Raw genomic sequence first — 6,759 nt, 5'->3', positions numbered from 1 at the left:
CTCAGTCACTTTATCTTGTTTCTGGACATGTGCTGATATGGTCATCTGTTTCTGTTTTTTGGGCATCTTCAGGGGTTATCTGTGGCGTTAATACTTAGATGAGTATGTATTTTAGTACTTTTTATGCTTTCTGAATGCCTCCAGGTAGATGTGATCAAGAAATGGGCTTCCCTTTTCACTCTTCTTCCTGAGAAGTTTCAAGATACCACTGTTGGTCATTTTGACATAACTTAGGATTTAATTTTTGGCCTGTATCCTTTTTAGTCTGTTCTGTTCCACAATCCCCATTCAGCCTTTTTTCCTAGTGATAAACAGTTCAGGCCCAGCTATGGCTGTTTTTTGCTGCTATTTGGCTTTCAGTGGAAATTGTCACTTTAAATTTTGAGGGGATCTGTGCGCATGCATAATAGAACACTCCGGGGGTGGAGGTAAGGTGTCTGCTCATTCGGACACCCACTCTAATAACCAAAATGGAGGTGAGCAGACAATGAGAGGCCAATAAACAGAAAAGAGTGTTCACACCTTTATCTCTGCGGTTCTGTCAGGCATCCGTGGTGGCTCTGATCCTTCCCTGGTTTGGTCTCGCCCAAGTTGGCTGCTCAGGGAGCAGCTGAGCATCTTGGATTAGAAAGCACTGGATTTCTTGCTTCTGCTACAAATTCCACTGTCGGTAAGGCTTCCAATTTTCTAAATATTCCTTTATCAGTGATTCAGATTTCTGGGACCATCCCCTGAGCCTGCTTGGTCCAGTATTCTGTGTTGTTGCTGATGGTGCTCCTTATTGCACTTCCACCCTATCTGCCATCTTGTTTGTTCTCCCTTTTTTTTTAAAAAAAAACCTTTTTATTGTGAATTGAGTGAGAGTTAACAGACAATAGCATCAACTTTACTTTCAACCAATCATATGTTTTGTTTCATCTAAATGATTACAATTCCCTCCCTGCAACATCAGTCATCCTGCTTCCTTCCTTCCTGTGGCTTCCCTTTTTATCATATTTTTCACAAGTCAACAAAGCAAAAATATTTGTTGTACACATACATACTTTGAACATATTATCAGGAGGGACTAGTCCCTGGAGAGTGACATAATGCTTGGTAAAGCAAAGGGTCAGTGAAAAAGAGAAAGTTCCCTATGAGATGGATTAACACGGTGGCAGTAGCAATGGGCTCAAGTGTAGCAGTGATTGTGAGACTGGCACAAGAATGGGCAGTGGCTCATTTGCTGTGCATAAGGTTGCTATGAGTCGGTACTGACTGGACAGCACGTAACAACAACAACAACTCTCAGAAGTGTGCAGGGTAGGGCTAGGCAAGAAGGTAAGAAAGGAAGTTGTCTCAGCAGGAGTCTAGTCAGACTGCTCCCACAAACTTTGTCCTACCAGGAGGCATTGGGGACAGTTTAGCCATTGACTACCGGCTATTCACAAGGTCATTGTGGGGTGTTTATCTCCCTAGTTGACTGCTATTAGACCAAGGGCAACCAAAACTCAGAGCAGCAAGCCAGTGTGTGCACCTGCCTGACAAAAGGAATGGGGGTCAGTAACTGCACCCCTTATAACCCCCACCATACAAGGTCATTCTGAGATATACATATGAAGTACTTGCTGTTGTTGTTGTTAAGTGCAGTTGAGTTGATTCCAACTCATAGCAACCCTATATAGGGTTTCTGAGGAGCAACTGGTGGGTTTGAACTGTCAACCTTGTGGTTTGTTGTCTAGTGCTGATCCTATAGCACCACACTTAGAATAATAAAAACAGATAGCATTCACTGAGTGCTTAAGCTAAGCATTGTTCTAAAAGCTTTACCCATAGAAAATCACAGATAGTAAAATAGGTCAGCTGATTTTACTATCTTATAAATCAGCAGACTCCCTGATATATATTAGGTTCTTACTGTGTGAGGATGAATCACATGTTCAGGGTGGTCTCAAGTCTTTGATTAGCCTTCCTGATGTCCTTGTTTTCTTAATTTGAATATGAATATAGTGCTTTGGACCTAAATTAACATGAGCTATTTCAGCTTCTTTTAGGATTTCTAGATTTCTGTTATAACTAATGTCCAAGGAATGCCTGAATAAATTTGGGTGGAGACCCTGAATGGTACAAACAGCAGCATGCAGCTGTTAACTGAAAGATTGGAATTTTATCTATCCAGTGGTGCCTTAGAAGAAAAGTCTGAAAAACCTACTTCTGAAAAAAAAAAAAAAAAAAAAAATCAGCAAGTCAGAATGAACTTGAAGGCAACTGATGTATAGTGAAAGAACCCAAGAATGCTTGACCCACCAGTTAATTATCCCCACTCCCCTCCTTTGACCTGAGGAATCTAGACAAACAATGAATAATAGGGGGGGGAGGGGAGTGGGGGGTGGAAGGGGGATCACAGTGCCCCTTTAGTAGTATTGGTGTGAATCTGTCAGGATGTGATTAGACCTGGACACAAGCAGTAACATATGTTAGTGATTTAGAGTAAGGAGTCTGACCTGACACCATTCTGGGAGCTGGTTAGTCCATCAACACTAGGCAGCTGACCCCTTACCTGGTGAATCCACAAAGACAGACTGGAACCAGGGTAGGTTCTCATCCTATCCAAACCTCCGAGTTTATTGATAGAGGAGTATTCAGGAGAAGCTGGTGCTTGCCTATCCCAGAGACATGACTCAGAAGTCAAAGAAACAAAAGAAGGATACAATGTGAGCTACAGGAATCGCAGACCTGGCAGCTACCACACACCAAAAAAGTGAGTCAGCAAATTTCAACAATGCTGCCTAGTGGCCTTGCACCAACCTTGCAAGTATGAAAAGGCTGAAAAGTATATATTAGCTGCTTGCATCCACCATCCAAATTTTGCACAGAATATCTTTTAACATTCACACAGACTCAGAACTGTAAGCATACAGGGAAGGAAAATCCAGAGAGTATGGTTCCAACTCAGAAGTTGGCATATTACAAATCACCACCCTATGTAAGTTCTAACAGCAATCAAACAAGAGCTGGGAGGGAAAACCTGGTGGCCTAAATGGGACTTTTTACACACCACCACATGTTCCTAACTTCAAGTAATTGGAATATAAAAGGGAGAGCAAAAAAGAGACAGAAAAAAAGAGGAGGAGTTAGAAAAGGGCCCAAGTCTATAGAACCACCATGAACTGTGGAGCCTGGAAGATGAGGGGCCAATATACCTTTCTAAAGGCCAGGCTTTATCTACCTCATACAATATTTATTTGTCAGTTTGTTGTTTTGATGCTGGAAAGGCTGACACTGGTATTTGAAATACCAGCAGCGTCACACATGGTGGACAATGGAGCTTCCAGACTAAGATTAGGAAGAAGGAGAGGCGGACTGCTTCTGAATGTTTAGCCACTGAAAACTTTATGATATCAACAGAATACCATCAGATATACTATAAGAAATATGAAAATATTATGAATAGCAGCAGAACATTTTCAGATAAAGTGCTAGAAGATGAGCCCCTCAGGTTGGAAGGCATTCAGAAGATGAATGGGGAAGAGCTACATCCTCAATGTAAAGTCAACCGTGACAATGTGAATGGAGTAAAGATTTAGGGACCTTCATTTGCTGATGGAGCACAACTCAAAATGAGGAGAAACAGTTATAGATGTCTTTCATAATCATAAAATAGAATGTATGAGGTATGAATCTAGAAATATTGGAAGTTGTCAAAAATGAAACATAACACATAAAGATAGATACAGGCATTGTTTATTGTTGTTAAGTGTCGTTGAGTTAGTTTTGACTCATAGCTACCCTTTATAGGGATTCTGAGGACTAGCTGGTGAGTTTGAACTGCCAACTTTGCAGTGCAAACTGACCTTAGGGTCCAGTGCTTATCCTGTAACACCACACCAGGACTCCATCATAGGCATTGGTGATGGTGTGCCATCAAGTCGCTTCCAACTCTTAGAGACCCCCAAATAGGGTTTTCGAGACTGTAAATCTTTATAGTAGAAAGCTTCATCTTTCTCTCACAGAGCAGCTGATAGATTCAAACAGCTGACCTTTCATTAAGCAGCCCAATGCTTAACCACTGTGCAATCAGGGTTCCAATCATGGGCATTAGTCAGCTGAAATGGAATAGTATTGGCCATTTTGAGTGTGAGAATCATATGGTTTACTATGCTTGGAACAACAAATTAAAGAGGAAATGGCATCACATTCACTATCAAAAAGAATATCTCAAGATCTGTGTTGAAATACAATGCTGTCTGTGATAGCATAATATCCACATGCTTGCAAGAAAGACCAACTAACACCACAATTATTCAAATTTACCCACCAACCACTAAAGCCAATGATGGTGAAATTGAAGAATTCTATCAGTTTCTTCAGTCTGAAATTGAACAAACAAGCAATCAAGGATGCATTGATAATTACTGGTGACTGGAATGTAAAAGTTGGAAGGATCAGTAGTTGGAAAATATGGCCTTGGTGATAGAAATGATGTTGGAGATCACATGATAGAATTTTGCAAGACCAATGACATCTTCACTGCAGATACCTTTTTAAAACAACATAAAAAGTAACTATACACATGGACCCCACCGAATGGAATACACAGAAATCAAATTGACTACATCTGTGGGAAGAGACTGTGGAAATGTTTCATATCATTAGTCAATGCAAGGCCAGGGGCAGACTGTGGAACAGCCCATTAATTGCTCATATGCAAGTTCAGGATGAAGCTGAAGAAAATTAAAACAAGTCCACAAGAGCCAAAATATGACTTTGAATATATACCACCTAAATTTAGAGGCCATCTCAAGAACAGAATTGATGTATTAGACCCTAATAACCATAGACCAGAAGAGTTTTGGGATGACATCAAGAACATAATAAAGGAAGAGAGTAAAAGATCATTAAAAAGACAAGAAATAAAAATCCAAAATGGATGTCAATAGAGACACTGAAACTTCCTTTTGAGTGTAGGAAAGCTGAGGTGACTGGAAGTAATGATGAAGTAAAGAGAGTTGAACAGAAATTTTCAAAGACAACACAAACAAAAGAATTATATTGAATGTTCAAAGACCCGGAGTTAGAAAACCAAAATGGAAGAACATGCTTAGCATTTCTCAAGCTGAAAGAACTGAAGAAAAAATTTCAAGCTTTGCCTTGCATATTGAAGGATTCTATGAGCAAAATATTGAATGATGTAGAAATCATCAAAAGAAGATGGGAAAAATACACAGAGTCACTGAACGCCCCCACCCCAAACTAAAAGGCCGATGTTCTACCATTTCAAGATATAGCATATAATCAAGAACCAATGGTACTGAAGGAAGAAGTTCAAGCTTCACTGAAGGCTTTGACGAAGAACAAGCCTCCTGAAATTGGTGGAATACAAATGGAAATATTTCAACAGACTGATAGCACTGAAGATGCTCCCTTGTCTATGCCAAGAAATTTGGAAGACGGCTACTTTAGCAAACTATTGGAAGAGATCTATATTTCTGCCCGTTCTGAAGAGAAGTTATTCAACAGAGTGTAAAAATCATCTAACAATAACATTAATATCACATACAAGTAAAATTTTGCTGAAGATTGTTCAAAAATGGTTGCAACAACAGTACAACAGGGAACTGCCAAAAATTCAAGCTGGACTCAGAAGATATTGAACAAGGAATGTCATTGCAGATATCAAATGAATTACTTTAGCTGAAAGCAGATAATGCCAGAAAGGTGCTTACTTGTTCTTTATTGACTATGCAAAGGTTTTTTGACTGTGTGACTCATGACAAACTATAGATAACATTGTGATAGCATTCCAGAACACATAATTGTACTGATGAAGAACCAGTACATAGACCAATAGGCAGTTGTTACAACAGAGCAAGATAATACTGAAAGATTTTAACTCAGGAAAGGTGTGTATCAGGATTGGATCCTTTCACCATACTTATTCAACGTGTATACTGAGCAAGTAATTTGAGAAGCTGGATTATATGAAGAATGTGGCATCAGGATTGGAGGAAGACTAATTAACAACCTAGGATATGTAGATAATATAATCATGCTTGCTGGAAGTGAAAAGGACTTAAAATTCTTACTGAAGAAGATCAAAGACTATAGCCTTCAATATGGGTTGTACCTCCATAAAAAGGAAACACGAATCTTCACCACTGGGCCAATAAATAACATGATAAGTATAGAAAAGATTGAAGTTGTGAAAGACTTCATTTTTCTTGGTTCCACTATCAACGCTCATGGAAGCAATAGTAAAGCAAATCTACCGCCAAAGATCCCTTTAAAAAGTACTCAAGAGCAAAGATGTCAGTTTGAGAACTAAGGTGAGGCTGACGAAGTACCATGGACTGCCCAAACAACAATCTGTATTGGAAGAAGTACAGTCAGAATGCTCCTTAGAAGCCAGGATAGTGAGACTTCTTCTCTTATACTTCAGGCATGTTAACAGAAGGGACCAGTCCCTGGAGAAGGACATCTTGCTTGGTAAAATAGAAGGTAAGCCAAAAAGAGGAACATCCTCAAGGAAACTGATTGACACAGTGGCTGCAAAGGTAGACTCAAACACACCAGCTGCTCCTCGGAAACCCTATACAGGGTTGCTATGAGTTGGAACTGATTTGGTAACACACCACCACCACCATCACCACTATTATTGTAGAAGGACTCCTGGTAGCATAGTGGGTTACAAGTTGGGCTCCCACAAGGTTAGCAATTCAAATCTACAAGCCATTTCTCAAAAGAAAGATGAGGCTTTCTGCTTCTGTTAAGATTTACAGTCTT

This window comes from Chrysochloris asiatica, unplaced genomic scaffold (assembly GCF_000296735.1).
Source record: "Chrysochloris asiatica unplaced genomic scaffold, ChrAsi1.0 scaffold00113, whole genome shotgun sequence".
NCBI lineage: Eukaryota > Metazoa > Chordata > Mammalia > Afrosoricida > Chrysochloridae > Chrysochloris > Chrysochloris asiatica.
Note: the sequence above shows the minus strand (reverse complement) of the source record.